The following is a 15,620-nucleotide window of genomic DNA, read 5'->3' on the forward strand; positions in this document are numbered from 1 at the left end:
TTGATTTGGATTTTTGAATGATTGCATAGCTTAGTAGTTTAATTTTGTGAAAAGAAAATCACTCAGATGTTAAAGTTAACTAATTAATAAAATGAGTTAGATCGTTGGGGGTAAAACAGTCAACTCTATCCTGTCTACTTTATCATGGCTGAGTCTTTTTCCGCAAAGAGTTATCATATCCATCTGAATTTATTCCTGCAATATCCTTACTCGTGAAATCTTTTGTTCAAATCAGATGGTGAACACCAGGAGCACCGGTTCCGGTTCTGGCCAGCAGCAGGGTCAGAACAACTAGGGTACCGGGATCCCGATGCCTCCGCCCTTGACTCCGGAGCAGTACTTCCAGCTCCAGATGCAGATGATGGCTACCCTGAACAACACCGTTCAGGCTCTTCAGCACGCTCACACTCAGCCTCCGCCTCCTCTACCGCCGCAGCCTCGCGACAGGCGTGCAGAGTTCCTGAGGGGTCACCCGCCGACGTTTTCTCACACGTCCGACCCTCTTCAGGCCGACGACTGGCTCCGTGCAGTGGAGCGTCAGCTGGACATCGCCCAGTGCGATGATCGTGAGAGAGTTCTGTACGCAGCAGGACAGCTGCGAGGGGTAGCTTTGGACTGGTGGGAGTCCCACCCAGTTCACGACCGCGAGTCTCTTACTTGGCTCCAGTTCAGGGAGCGTTTCCGTAGCCACAACGTCCTCGCGGGCGTTATGAAGATGAAGCAGAAGGAGTTCCTTGCACTGAAGCAGGTAATCTTAAGTATAATCATTCAGCGTTTTCTTTTGAGCTAATGCCCCCTTGTTCTATCCTTATGAATCTTGAGTCAATCTTCCGATATCTATCTGTCTTTGTGAATTCAGGGGACTATGTCGGTCACGGAGTATCGTGATCGCTTTCTTCAGCTGGCACGCTACGCCCCTGCCGATGTTGCGGATGACCGCAAGAAGCAGGAGCACTTCATGGAGGGTCTTGAGGACTACCTCCAGTACGCGCTACTCAACCTCCGCTTCGACGACTTCAACCATCTGGTTGACAGCGCGCTCAACACTGAGCGTAAGCACCTGGAGATGGAGGACAAGAAGAGGAAGATTGTCCCCGTTGCTTCTGGCAGCAACACTCGTCCTCGACTCCAGCAGCCCCAGCAGTACCAGCCTCAGTACCGGCCTCCTCAGCAGTACCAGCAGAGGCCACCGCAGCAGTACCCGCCTCGACAGCAGCAGGCAGGTCAGGGCCCGAGGTTACCGGCACCTCCGGATCGTGCTCCACCGGCTCCACCGGCACCACAGGCTCCACGTCCGGCAGCTCCTACCGGACAGCAGGCTCAGGGACCTCCTCGCACCTGCTTTCACTGCGGCCAGCCGGGGCACTACGCCAACGCTTGCCCCCGGAAGGCGCAGGCGGGACAGCAGGGGCGCCCAGCTCAGCCCAGGGCGCCAGCACAGGGCAGGGTGAACCACGTGACGGCCGAGTCGGCGGCCGAGGCTCCCAACGTGGTTATTGGTACGTTCATGGTTAATTCATATCCAGCTACAGTGCTTTTTGATACTGGTGCTACGCATTCCTTCATTACTCAGTCTTTTGTCGAGCATCATGGTATTCATACTAGCACATTAAAGAGGTGCCTGTTAGTATCTTCACCGGGAGGACAGTTGAGGTCTCACACTTACTGCCCGAGAGTCAGTGTTTCTTTGAGGGGAGTAGAGTTCTGTACTGATCTGATGGTGCTAGACACCAAGGGCATTGATGTCATTCTGGGAATGGAGACTCTGGCCAAGTGGGGAGTCCGGATAGATTGTGCTCAGAGGACAGTCTTGTTATCAGCTTCCAGTGGCCAAGAGGTTGTTATCAGTGCAGTAGAGCCTTCTCGATTTCTTCATCAGATGGAGGCTAGACCCACGGACGGTATTCGCGTGGTGTCTGAATTCCCAGATGTCTTTCCGGATGATCTGCCAGGTATGCCGCCTGAACGCGCCATTGAGTTTTGTATTGATCTCTTGCCTGGCACAGCTCCTATTGCAAAGCGGCCCTACCGTATGGCGCCTATAGAGCATGAAGAAGTCAAGAAGACTATTGATGAGTTGCTAGCCAAGGGCTATATCCGTCGCAGCTTCTCTCCTTGGGCTTTTCCATTATTGCTGGTAGATAAGAAGGATGGCTCGAAGAGGATGTGTGTCGATTATCGGGAGCTGAATGCAGTTACTATCAAGAACAAGCATCCACTGCCCCGTATTGAGGATCTCTTCGATTTGCTTCGAGGTGCTCGTATATTCTCGAAGATTGATCTTCGTTCGGGTTACTTTCAGCTGAGGATCCGTCCTGGGGATATTCCGAAGACGGCATTCACCTGCAAGTACGGGCTATATGAGTATACAGTCATGTCCTTCGGCTTGACTAATGCCCCGGCTTTCTTCATGCATCTGATGAACATGGTCTTCATGGATTATCTGGATGTCTTTGTGGTGATTTTCATTGATGATATTCTGATCTTTTCCAAGACAGAAGAAGAGCATGAGGAGCATTTGAGACTCGTATTGCAGAGATTGAGAGAGCATCAGCTGTATGCCAAGTTCAGCAAGTGCGAGTTCTGGATTGACGAGGTTCCATTCCTCGGTCATGTTATCTCTCAGGGAGGCATTGCTGTTGATCCGAGCAAGGTGAAGGATGTGCTCGAGTGGGAGACACCGCAGACAGTGATGGAAGTCAGATCTTTCTTGGGCTTAGCTGGATATTATCGGAGGTTCATTGAGAATTTCTCCAAGATCGCGAAGCCTTTGACTTCTTTGCTGGAGAAGAATGTGGCTTTTGTATGGACTGATGAGCGCCAGATGGCCTTTGATGAGCTGAAGAAGAGGTTGACTACGGCGCCAGTCCTGACTCTGCCAGACCAGACGAAGAGGTTCACGGTGTATTGTGATGCTTTGAAGGATGGTCTTGGGTGTGTTCTGATGCAGGAGGGCAGGGTGATTGCTTATGCTTCACGGCAGTTACGTCGGCATGAGCTGAATTATCCCACTCATGATCTTGAGTTAGCCGCAGTTGTGCATGCTCTGAAGATTTGGAGGCATTACTTGTATGGGCAGCGGTGTGATATCTACACTGATCACAAGAGCCTCAAGTACATTTTCACGCAGAATGAGCTGAACATGCGGCAGAGAAGATGGTTAGAGTTGGTCAAGGACTATGACCTGGAGATTCACTATCATCCGGGCAAGGCCAATGTTGTAGCAGATGCTTTGAGCAGAAGGAGTTATGTCAACATGGCCGTTGCTTTCCAGATGCCACCAGAGTTATGCGAGGAGTTCGAGCAGTTGAGTCTGGGCTTCTTGCATCATACTTCCAGTGCAGCATTTGAGGCAGTACCGACTTTAGAGGCAGAGATCAGGCAGCATCAGAAAGATGATGAGAAGCTGCAGGAGATTCGTGAGTTGCTCAAGAAGGGCAAGGCTCCTCATTTCAGAGAGGATGATCGGGGTACTTTGTGGTACAAGAACCGGATCTGTGTGCCAGATGTGAAGGATCTCCGGAAGTTGATTCTGAGTGAGGCCCATGATACAACATACTCTATTCATCCGGGCAGCACGAAGATGTATTATGATCTGAAGGAACGTTTCTGGTGGTATGGGATGAAGCGTTCAGTGGCAGAGTACGTGGCTATTTGTGACACCTGTCAGCGTGTCAAGGCTGAGCATCAGAGGCCAGCAGGTCTATTGCAGCCTTTGAAGATTCCGGAGTGGAAATGGGAGGAAATCACTATGGACTTCATTGTTGGATTGCCTCGTACTCAGAAAGGGTACAACTCCATTTGGGTAGTAGTGGATCGTTTGACGAAGGTTGCTCACTTCATACCAGTGAACACTACTTACTCCGGTGCCAGACTTGCGGAGTTGTACATCTCTCGGATTGTCTGCTTGCATGGTGTGCCGAAGAAGATTATATCTGACAGAGGGTCTCAGTTCACTTCTCGTTTCTGGGAGCAGCTCCATGATTCGTTGGATACGAAGCTGCGTTTCAGTACGGCTTATCATCCTCAGACAGATGGGCAGACAGAGAGAACCAACCAAGTGTTGGAGGATATGCTGAGAGCTTGTGCTATTCAGTATGGTACTAGTTGGGATAAGTGCCTGTCATTTGCTGAGTTCTCATATAACAACAGCTATCAGGCCAGTCTGAAGAAGTCTCCCTTCGAGGCATTGTATGGCAGAAAATGCAGGACTCCTCTCTATTGGGATCAGATTGGTGAGAAGCAGCTCTTCGGTCCTGAGATCATAGATGATGCAGAGCAGATGGTTCAGGCTGTGCGAGAAAATCTGAGGATTGCACAGAGCAGACAGAAGAGCTATGCTGATGGCAAGCGGAGAGACCTGACTTTCAGTGTTGGTGATTATGTGTACTTGAAGGTGTCTCCGATGAGAGGAATCCGCAGATTTAATGTCAAAGGGAAGTTAGCACCTCGTTATGTGGGGCCATTCAAGGTGCTAGAGCGGAAAGGCGAAGTTGCTTATCGCCTGGAGTTACCTCTCAGCCTCTCAGGAGTTCATGATGTCTTCCATATATCTCAGCTGAAGAGATGTCTGCGAGTACCCGAGGAGCAGGCACCACTGGATGGAGTAGATGTCCAGGAAGATCTGACTTATACCGAGCATCCGGTGAAGATTCTGGAAACATCAGAGAGGGTTACTCGGAACAAGCGCATCAAGATGTGCAGAGTTCAGTGGAGTCACCACAATGAAGCTGAGGCTACTTGGGAGCGAGAAGATGAGCTGATGAAGACATATCCAGATCACTTTGCTAGCCAGCCCAGCTAAATCTCGGGGACGAGATTTCTTTAAGGGGGTAGGGTCTGTAACACCCTAATTTAAATTTCCAGTATTTATTAATAAATTTAATTGGCTTTATTTAAATTTCTAAGGTTTATTGTGTTAGACTTGCATTTAATCTAAATTTTGTTCTATAAGTAATTAAAATTTATCATAGGTTTAAATTTTTGTGTTGCATTCATGCTGGTGCATTTATTTTACTTGTTTGAGTGTTTGAGTTGAATTCAAATTCAACTTTGAATTCAACTAGTTTGGTTGAGTTTGAATAGGAATTTGAAATAGAGTTAGAAAGGAAAAGATATAGAAGAAGAAAAAGGAAAGGAAGCCCAAAACCCTCAACCCAAGTCCAGCCCAGCCCTCCCTCTCTTCCCGTTCAGCCCACTCCCACGCAGAACCCGAGCTCACGGCCCAGTCCGGCCCATGGCCAGTTCCCTCTCCCGGCAGGCCCATCCTTCCTCTTCTCCCTTTTCGCGGCCTCGAAGCGCATCTCGCCTGGCCCAGCTCACGCGGGCGCAAAGCCCGGCTCGCCCCGCCCCACGCTCCCAGGCCAGCTCCCTCTCAGCCGCGGCGCCCCGCACGCGTTCCCTCCCCTCTGGCTGACGGCCCGGTCCCGCACGCCAGCAGCACACCGCTCCCACGCCGCAGCCAGCGCACCGCGTTCCCGCTGACGAGGATGGCCCACAAGTCAGACCTTTCCTCTTCCTCCGCCCGCGATTTCCGCCCGAACTCTCTGCTCCGCTCCGCTCCGCTCCGCTCACCCCGCCTCCCCGCTGCGCTGTGGACCTCCCCAACCCGCAGGACCCACCGTCCAGCGCCCTACTTCTAGAAGCTGCTCGGGATCACGCCGAGCAGCGTATCTCCCGCGCTCGCGCAATGACCCAAGAATCCCCGGCCGAGATTTCCGCCGGACTTCCTCCCCGGGAGCGCACGCCGAGATCCCGGCCGCCTCCTTTAAACGCCTGCGACCCCCCCTGCTCCCTCAAACGCTACCTTCGCTCTCTAGCGCTGCCTGCAACCCTAATCCGCACACCCCGCCCCTGCTCCACCGCGCAGGACCCCTGCGCCGCCGTGCTCTCGCCGCCCCGCTGCACCACGAGCCACCACAAGCCCCGCAGTCGACCCGCCGTAGGCCAAGGGCACCACCTGATCCCTTGGTCTTGACCCTAAGCCCGTGCTTCGCCGGAATCGCGACCTGACTTCTTCTCCGGTGAGTTCTGTCCGTTGCTCGATTCCCCGCCGCCGGCGAACCATAGGCCGCCCTGACCTCTTGTGCTGCTCCACAGCGCCTCCACACGACGTCTTACGAAGTTCAAGAGCCCGGAGGAACGTTCCAGCACCCAGGACCCCGAGCTCCGCCGTGTCGCCGCCGCCCGGATCCCGCCGTCGGCGTTGCTGTACCACGACTCCACCCAAATCCCGAGCCTGGTGAGCACCACCACGATCCCTTTCCCTTGCGCTAGCTCCCACAGCCCTTTTTCGCCCACAGCACGACACTGGCACGGCCTGAGTGCCCTACGCCGGCGAGCTTCGCCACGCAGACCCACCGCCGCCCATGCTAGCGTCGCTCCGAGCCTCCCCGAGCGCCGTTTAGAGCCTAGGTGAATCACGCTTGGCGTGTAGATCACCCCAGCCCCAGGCGCGGGTCAATTTGACCCCCGGAGGGTCGGAATCGGCGAACTCCGGCGAGCCTAGCGCCGCGCCGCCGCGGACAGGGCCGCCGGCGGTCGAGCGCCGCCGCCTCCCGCACCCGCTTAACCCTGGCCGCCCGATCTGGTTTCGACGCTCGAGATTAGATCGGAGTTGCATTAGATCTAATCCACCAGATCTCAATCCGACGGCTGGAAATCAAAGATAACGGTTCGCCCTGGTTCTTTTGTTAAAGAGCCCCTCGGTTTATTAGAAATTAACCCGCCGTCCTGAACTGTGTAAAAGTATTTATAGTTCAGTCCTGGTTTTTATGTTTTGAACCCTGAGCTTCTTTAAAATTGAACCCGCCGTCCACCCTTGGCAGTTTTACATGTCAGACCCTGGATCTATAGTTTAATTATGTTTCCGTCCCTGGTTTTTGTAGAAAAGCCCCTGGAACTTCAGTTTTCTTACAATTAAGCCCCTAGAACTTGTTTTTAGCCTAGAAAATGCGTTTTAGCTCCGTTTTAGGCGTTCTTTATATCCACGCGATCGTTGTAACGCGTAGAATAGTTTTAGCTTAGTTTTTCTTGCTGTTTTTATGTATTGTTGTACTGTTTCTTAGTTTTTGTTAGTGTTTGCTTGTATGCTTATTTCGTGCATTGTTTTGGCCATGTGTTCGTGAGTAGACGTTGATCCATCAGAGGAGCCCCAGTACCAGTACCAGGAGCAGCCGTCTTCCGAGCACTTTGAGCAGTAGCAAGAGCAGTACGAGGAAGGCAAGTGTAACATGAACAACCTATCACTTTAAATACAATTTCATACTGCATTTAATACTGTATGCCTATAAGGACTTTCCTAGCCACTTTATATCCTATATATATATCCTTTGGGTTGCATTTTGGTTAGTTGTGCTAGGTTGCTGCGCTTTAACACACTCTGGTCCTGGTCCTTTTTAATTAATTTGATTAATGGTTTACTGGAACTTAATTCTGAGAGTGGCACTCTGTGTGGCTTGAGTGGCTCACTTCTCGTTAAAATTGTTTTTGTTAGAAACATGGTTTAGGGGGCCAGCACGGTGCTTAGTGCTTGGTTGGCCACTCTCCATAAGGACCGGTTCATAGAGCGACAACCTGGGACAACAGCGCTACCACAAGGCTAGAATGTGATAGACTTGGCTTATTAATTAGGTCTTTTTGGTTTGGAGTAACTTACCTGCGGGGCAAGAGTAGTAAGCTTCAATGGTCCCTGCTCCTCTGGCTTGGTCTGTGCTTGGATTGCGCTCCTGTGCTTGTACCCCCGGAGGTGGGCCCCATCGTCGCTGACCTATCTCTCGCGGTTACGCCTTACCAACGAGATTCTTTGTAACGGCCTCGTAGTGAGTCGCTAGTCATCTCACCTAAGGAAGTGTGATGAACCTCTGGCGTAGCTCACGACTTGTGGGTAAAGATGTGCAACCTCTGCAGAGTGTAAAACTGGTATACTAGCCGTGCTCACGGTTATGAGCGGCCCAGATCCTCCTTTTGATTAGTGGAGTTATCTCCTTCCGACGAGGGAGGTGCTTCTCGGGGTTACCTTGGTGGCTTGGTTTTGGTTTGGTTTCTCAGTAGTTGCATGATTAAACTTGATTAATAACTATGTAACTGGGTTAATGGTAAATCATCAACTCGTAGTAAATAGCTTAAATAAAATCTTGCCAACACTTAAAAGCTAATGCAGTTGAGTCAGCCAGCCTAGAGCCTCATAGTTTGTGTTATACTTGTTGAGTACAAGTTGTGTACTCACTCTTGCTTCTTCTCTACTTTTTCCTCTTGGCTACGCTACTGCTGCTCAGTTCCTGCCGACACGAGGGAGTTCGTCCAGCGCTACCAGGACTACGAGGACTTCTAGGTGTTCGTCTCCTAGTCGACGTCCCTGTGGCGCCCTGCTTCAGCTTCAGAGAGCTTTATTCGTATTTTGTACTTCGCTTCCGCTGTATCAGACATTTTTGTCATTAATGTAATAAATAACATTCGTATTTCGATTTATTATGTCTTATTCGTGATATGTGCTATGATATACTGTTCATTCTGTTGTATATACGTGTGACTTGATCCTGGCACGTATATGATTGCTCGGTTTATGTTCTTTTATAAACCGGGTGTTACACTATGCCAAATCATTGGCTTCATTGTTTAGAGTTCTGCGTATCCAGTGGAAATTGATATACCTGAATCGTGACATCAACTCTCGGCACTGCATCCATATCAGAAAAAGAGCCTCGCTCTCACATCTATATTCTTCCGTGAGCTGAGAGATCACCAGCTTCGAATCTCCAAATATTTCCACCGCTTCTGCACCAGTTTCGAGGAGTAGTTCCATCCCTTTGCGAACGGCTTCATATTCCACCACATTATTGGTGCATGGGGCAGTCATCCTGATGGAAAAAGAGTAAGTCACCCCTCGAGGTGACACCAATAGAATTCCCACACCGCATCCATCATCACAAGCCAATCCGTCAAAAAACATAGCCCAAGCACGAATAAATAGTGCAGTAATATCAGTGCTGATTCTGTCTGCAACAAGATCCGCCAGTGCCTGTCCTTTGACTGCTTTCGCAGGCTGGTATCAAATATAGAACCCCGACAATGCAAACATCCATTTTCCAAGCCGGCCTTTCAGGACAGGAGCCGACGGCATATGCTTTATGACATCCGATTTGCATATGACAATTGTTTCCGCCGAGAGCAAAATATGACGAAGCTTTGTACACGTAAAGAATAAGCAAAGGCAAAGCTTCTCAATTTCAGGGTACCTGGTCTCGGCATCTAACATGCGCCTGCTGAGGTAGAAAACCACCCTCTCCTGGCCGTCGTGCTTCTGGATTAACACCGAAGCAATGGAAGTGTCACCCACGGATAGGTACACATAGAACGGCCTATCTTGCTGAGGAGGTGTCAACACTGGAGGCTTTGATAAATATTCTTTAATTTCATCGAAAGCTGGCTGCTGTTCTGCCCCAGAGAAACTCATCATCGGATTTGATGTTCACTAAACCCATGAACGGTTCGATGCGCCCAGACAGATTAGAAATAAATCGTCTGACAAAGTTAATTTTACCGATGAGCTTCTGCAACTCTTTCTTTGTGGTAGGTGGCTTCATCATCTTCACAACTTCTTGACTCTTCAGGCCGATCTCGATTCCCCGTTCATGCACCAGGAATCCCAAAAATTGACTGGCCGATACGCCAAAAGCACACTTCTTCGGGTTCATTTTGAGCCCAAACCTTTGAGTCCGCTCCAAAACTTGACGCAGATCTTCTAGGTGCCCCCAGCTGATTTGGACTTGACCATGACATCATCGATATAAATTTCTACCAGTTTGCCAATGAGATCATGAAAAATGTAATTCATGGCACGTTGGTACGTTGCACCGGCATTTTTCAGTCCAAAGGTCATAACCAAATATTCGAACAAGCCGACTGCGCCTGGTACTCTGAACGCGGTCTTGTTCACGTCTTCTAGGGCCATGAAGATCTGGTTGTAGCCAGCATTACCGTCCATAAAACTCATCATTTTGTGGCCGGCAGTTGCGTTGATCAATGTCTCTGCAACAGGCATCGGGTATTCGTCCTTTGGCGTCGCCCTGTTGAGATCTCTAAAATCGACGCAGACACGCCATTGGCCATCCTTCTTTTGCACCGGTACCACGCTAGAGATCCATTCTGCATACTGGCACGGCTTGATGAACCCGACATCCAACATCTTCTCCACCTCTTTCTTGACTTCTTCTAGGACTTCAGCCTTCATCTGACGTGCTCGTTGCTGAAACGGCCGAAACCCTTTCTTGAGCGGGAGCCGATGCTCGACGATGCTTCAGTCTAGACCGGGCATCTCGGTGTAGTCCCATGCAAAACAATCTCGGTACTCTTTCAGCAATGCAATCATCTTCTTACGCAAGACCGGATCCAACTTCTTGCTGATAAATGTCAGCCGTGGCTTACCCCCAGGACCGATGTCAACCTCTTCCAAATCATCAGCTGACGTGAACCCGTATCCTAGCTTGCCATCGTCTGAAAAACAAGCTGCGAACGCAGGCGAGTCCTCGTTATCCTCAAGATCAGCAGCGAACACAGAGAGATGACAAGAAAAATTATTTGGCCAACCGCATGGGCTGGCCGTTTCTATACTCCCATCATCATTCAAAACCAAATAGTCAATGAGTGGCCAACTACCGGAGCAGGCCATCGTATGTACATGATGTAACAATTCTGACCCCAAATAGGATTTTTCTATTTTTTGGGGCCGGTCGCTGGGACCGGCCTCTCTATCTCTATTACACCCCGTAGTATGCCAGGATGCGTTTACTCTGCGAGGCCAGTGGATAAGACCAGCCTCAGTCCATTTTTTGTCGCTTCGATCCGATCACAATCTTCCAGGGCGATCCCTGAGATCGGCTCTTGTCCTTCTGCATCCCAGGCATTCATATCTGCAAGCGAGACTTCGCTGGAATCATCCGCAGGGACCACTTCCACTTCATTGCCATCCCATTGGACGAGATACTGATGCATTGTGGAAGGGATACAACAGTTGGCGTGAATCCAATCCCTCCCAAGCAATACCGTGTATGTACTCTTGCTGTTGACGATGAAGAACGAAGTCGGGATCGTCTTGCGACCCACTGTCAGCTCCACATTAAGAACCCCCATTTCCTCTGATGGTTGTCCGTTGAAGTCATTGGGCATCACATTGGTCTTGATTAGGTTGGCAGAAGAACACCCCAACCGGCGCAGCACTGAATATGGCATCAGGTTGACTGCAGCACTGGTGTCAACCAGCATCATATTGACGGGTTTACCGTTGATGAAGCCCTTGAGATACAGCCCCTTCAAATGTTTGTAGCTTTTTTCCATTGGCTTCTCAAAGATGATCGGCTGGGGGCCAAGATCCAGCTGTGCAACAGGCAAATCCTCCGGCTGAGGTGCCCGGAACTCTGATGGGAGCACGAACACCATGTTCACATCAGCTGATGTCTTCTCATCGGCTTTTGCCTACTTGAGGCACCACTCTTTCCTTGGAGGGCGCCTTTCCACCCTTCGCGGGTGCCTGACCTGTTCCACGAGATCCGGACGTGCCTTCCTCAGCACGTCGAGGTACCTTGCTTCTGCCTTGTCTAGATTGCGCAAGCACTGCACTCTGCGCTTCTACGAGCGATTAAGCCCGTCAGGGCACCACCGTGGGCGATGGTACCTATCTTCTTCTTCTGGCTCGGAATCACCCTTGGTCGGCCGCTCAACACGATCGTCGTGACGCACTTTGGGACCCAAGCGCCAGAACACCGAAGTATCGCCTGACTGGCGTGTCCGAGGCCTGCACTCCATACAATTATCTATAGTGGGCAATCGGCTCATGCCGGAATTCTAGCAGTACCTGAAAAACGGGCAATGCCAGTGGTCGCGTACAGCCTGGCGCCTTCCCAGCTCCCTCCCTGTGCGGTACTCGTACTCCTCTTCTTCCGATTGATATCGGCGACGCAGCTTGTGCTAATATTCATACTTTTCTAGAAACCGATCGGAAGCAGGAAGCTGATTACGGATGTGACGCACTTGCTCTTCAGTAACATGCTGTCGCCCTGGCTCATTTTGATCTTGAGGCCGTTTGCCAGAAATGGCCTCTCTCCTTTGCTCGTCACGACGACGTACAGGCCCCGCCATGTTGATCTGGAATGAAAAATTCTGGCTCGTAGGAGTGAAGTCTGACAACTCTACCACGTTGGCTTGTGGGAAGGGCTTCGTGTCGACCTTCATCGTATGTTGAGCCAGAATTAATCGGCCTTGCTCGATAGCCGATTGGATCTGACGACGCAGCTCCTTGCATTCACCTGTGGCATGAGTGAACGAATGATGTCATTTACAGTATAGCCTCCCCTACAGCTCTTGTGCGGTTGGCAGCTTGTGATTCTCTGGGAGCTTCAGCTGTTTTTCTTTGAGCAGCAGATCAAATATCTGCTCTGCTTTGGCTATGTCGAAGTCGAAGCCCTTCACAAGCCCCTGCTGCTTGATCCATTTGCACAGGACAGGGTTTGCCCCCTGAGTCCACTCTGCCACGGCCACTTCTTGCTCCTCACCAGAGTCATCAGATTCATCCGCCTGGGCCATTTTCAGGATGGTAAAGCTCGTACGTCGTCAGCTTCTACACCAGGTGCACCAGAGATGCGAACTCCAACTGGAAAGCCATATCCTTGATCGGCTTAGCTAGTCCCAAAACTGCCAGATTGACTGCCTCCTTCTCCGTGATGCGTGATGAGTAGCATCGATTCTTAACCTCTCTGAAGCGCTGCATGTATTCTGACACAGTATCTCCTCGCTTCTGCCTGACTTGGGCGAGGTCGGCAATCCTAGCTTCAGCAATCTCTGAGTGATACTGGATATGGAACTGGTCTTCCAGCTGCCTCCAAGTTCGAATCGAATTTGGGGCCAATGATGCATACCATCCAAAAGCTGGGCATGTAAGAGATTGGCCGAAGAACCGGACCCTCAGCGGATCCGATACTAGGATCATCCCAAGCTGCGTTAAGTATCAGCTCACATGCTCAATGGAGCTAGCTCCTTCTAACCCGTTGAACTTGGAGAACTCAGGGAGCCGATACTTGGGTGGCAATGGGATCAAGTCGTAGTCACTCGGATACGGCTTGGAATAGCCGATCGCTTTTCTCTTGGGCAGGATGCCGAACTGGTCCCTCAGTATTGCACTGACCTGCTCCACAGTAAGAACTCCTGGGGCCGATGGCTCAGCACTCGGCCCAGTAGCGTACTTTGCCAGCCACGCTTGTTTCTCCGCGTCTGCTCCAGAAGCTCCTGGGCTTACCAGCTGCACCGAGCGTGTTGGATTGACGCTGTCGGGGATGTATGCGCACGTGTAGCCGTACGGGATCTCCTTGGGTGGCTCGGTCAGGAACTGGCCTTCTCTAGGATCACCGCCGATCTTGTGAACGACATAGATCGGCGAATTCTGCTGTATTGCTGCCGCGAGCAAGTAGGACGCTGGCGGCTTGGTTTGCAATGCAGCTTCCCCCCTGTGACTCCCCAGAGTTGGTCCCGACGGGGAGTACTGTCTCTTGATTACCTCCTGGACAACGCGATGTGCCACGCGCTCAAGCTCGTTCACCAGGCTTTCTGAGTGCCGATGGAGCGTGTGAGCCACCATGTACTTCATCTCCTGGCGTAGGGCCCTGGTGCGTTCCTCTAAAGGCACGGACAGATCAACGTTGTCGAGAGCGCCTTCTGGTGAAAACCCCTTCCACCTGATGCCATGGTTGCGGGTCCTCTCAAAAGAGCCGATGAGATCGGCTTCGAACTGAGCTTTGATCTCATCATATTTTAGCTTGTATTCTGGAGTCAGCTCTTCATACGTGACAGGTTTGGTGACCGGCGGAACTGGTGCTTGGTCTTGAGCTCCTGCCATCTCTGCGGTGGGCGTTGTTGTTGATGAAAGTCACACTGGGCGTGCCAGAATGTGTTGTCGGTCGAAACCCATCGGGGCGCTGGTAGGCACTGCTCCCTCGTCGACGGGCCGCAATTCCAGTACACGCCGCGGCTTGTGAAGACGCAGGGCGTGCCACCTGACCTATACCTGATCAGGAAGGTGCGGACGTGCTTGCAATGATTTGCCTGCATACACAAACATGTGGAAACATAAGTCCGAGCCATGGTCGGTTCCCCGGGACAACTCTTGCATCGGTTTTAAAGAGCCGATCGAGTCCCGGTGTCAGATTGATTCTGCATCTATTCGGATATCGATAAATAAAGCAAATAAGTGTAAAGCTGCTTCAATTAAATCAAAAGAAACTAATCCACGATGGTCAAAGCTTCACTGCTAGATCGGAACATCATACATGTGATTGGGCCTAATAAAAGTAAGAAATAACTGAACCGTAGCAAAAAACAGAGGCCTAAGAACTAGCAAGAGCCAATTCCCGGATCAATTCCCTAATAAGACTAAGACAAAGCATCTAATACATCACCGGATCATCCAATCCGTTTGCAAGGCCTAACCTAGCAGATATCACGCCAACTCTTATGTACAAGAGCAAACCGTAACAGATTGGATCTACTAGACAGAAAAGAAGCAGGGTGTTGTCTCCGTGCAACTAATTCTACACAACAAGAACTAGCATAAGATTGAAACATGACTGCACGAAAACAACATGATATTCGTAGATGATAAGCAATAAAGCACGATAGATCTATTAAAAGCCATGCTACGAACATCAAGATAACTAGCATTACTCGCCATCAAAAACACTTCAGTACGAGTAATATCAAGCTAAAAGCAAGAACAACGCTGCCCTGATCGCAAGAGGCGATCAGGGCAGCATGTCGCTTACTTGGATGAAACCCTAGAAATAGGGGTGGAGATGTGCCGAGAGTTATTATTTGCGAGACGTGATAACGTTTCTTTTCTTTATGAATAACATAGGGTACATATTTATAGTCCGGAGACTTGAGAAACAATCTACACTAATCTTGTCCCGATCGGACTCTATTTCTAATCTTGAACTAAATCTAAAGATACATGGCCCATGTAGCCCAAATGCTCACGCAGGAGCCGATTTGCAAGCCATCTTCAATCTCCTGCTTCAAGCCCATCTTGCTTTCGGCCCATAAATTAATCTTGTTAATTTATGACGATAACACAATCTAAACTAATCTTGTCCCGATCGGACTCTATCTCTAATCTTGAACTAAATCTAAAGATACATGGCCCATGTGGCCCAAATACTCATGCAGGAACCGATTTGCAAGCCATCTTCAATCTCCTGCTTCAAGCCCATCTTGCTTTCGGCCCTAATTTATGGCGATAACAGAAAGTAAAGGCACGCAAGATAAATTAAATACGGAAACATAATATGGTAAGTAAAGAGGTAAGTGCAAGAGGGATGCAAACTCCCGAGTAGATACGGTCATGTAACGTGGTTCGGCACAAACGCCTACGTCCACGGGACACCGAGGCTCTTCCGATCACCGTCTTGCACTACGCCACCAAGGCGATGCCGGCAAGCAAAGGCAAGTGCCCACAAGATACCGAGTCTCGTGCACCGCCACCGTCTCTCTCGGTCACCCAGCCGAAATCCACTACGGAGCTTCTCCACCAAGGAGGGGGTCTCCTCTTCCCCCGCACAAAGTGTCGTTGCCACTCC

Source organism: Panicum virgatum, chromosome 5N (assembly GCF_016808335.1).
Source record: "Panicum virgatum strain AP13 chromosome 5N, P.virgatum_v5, whole genome shotgun sequence".
In the NCBI taxonomy this organism is placed as follows: domain Eukaryota; kingdom Viridiplantae; phylum Streptophyta; class Magnoliopsida; order Poales; family Poaceae; genus Panicum; species Panicum virgatum.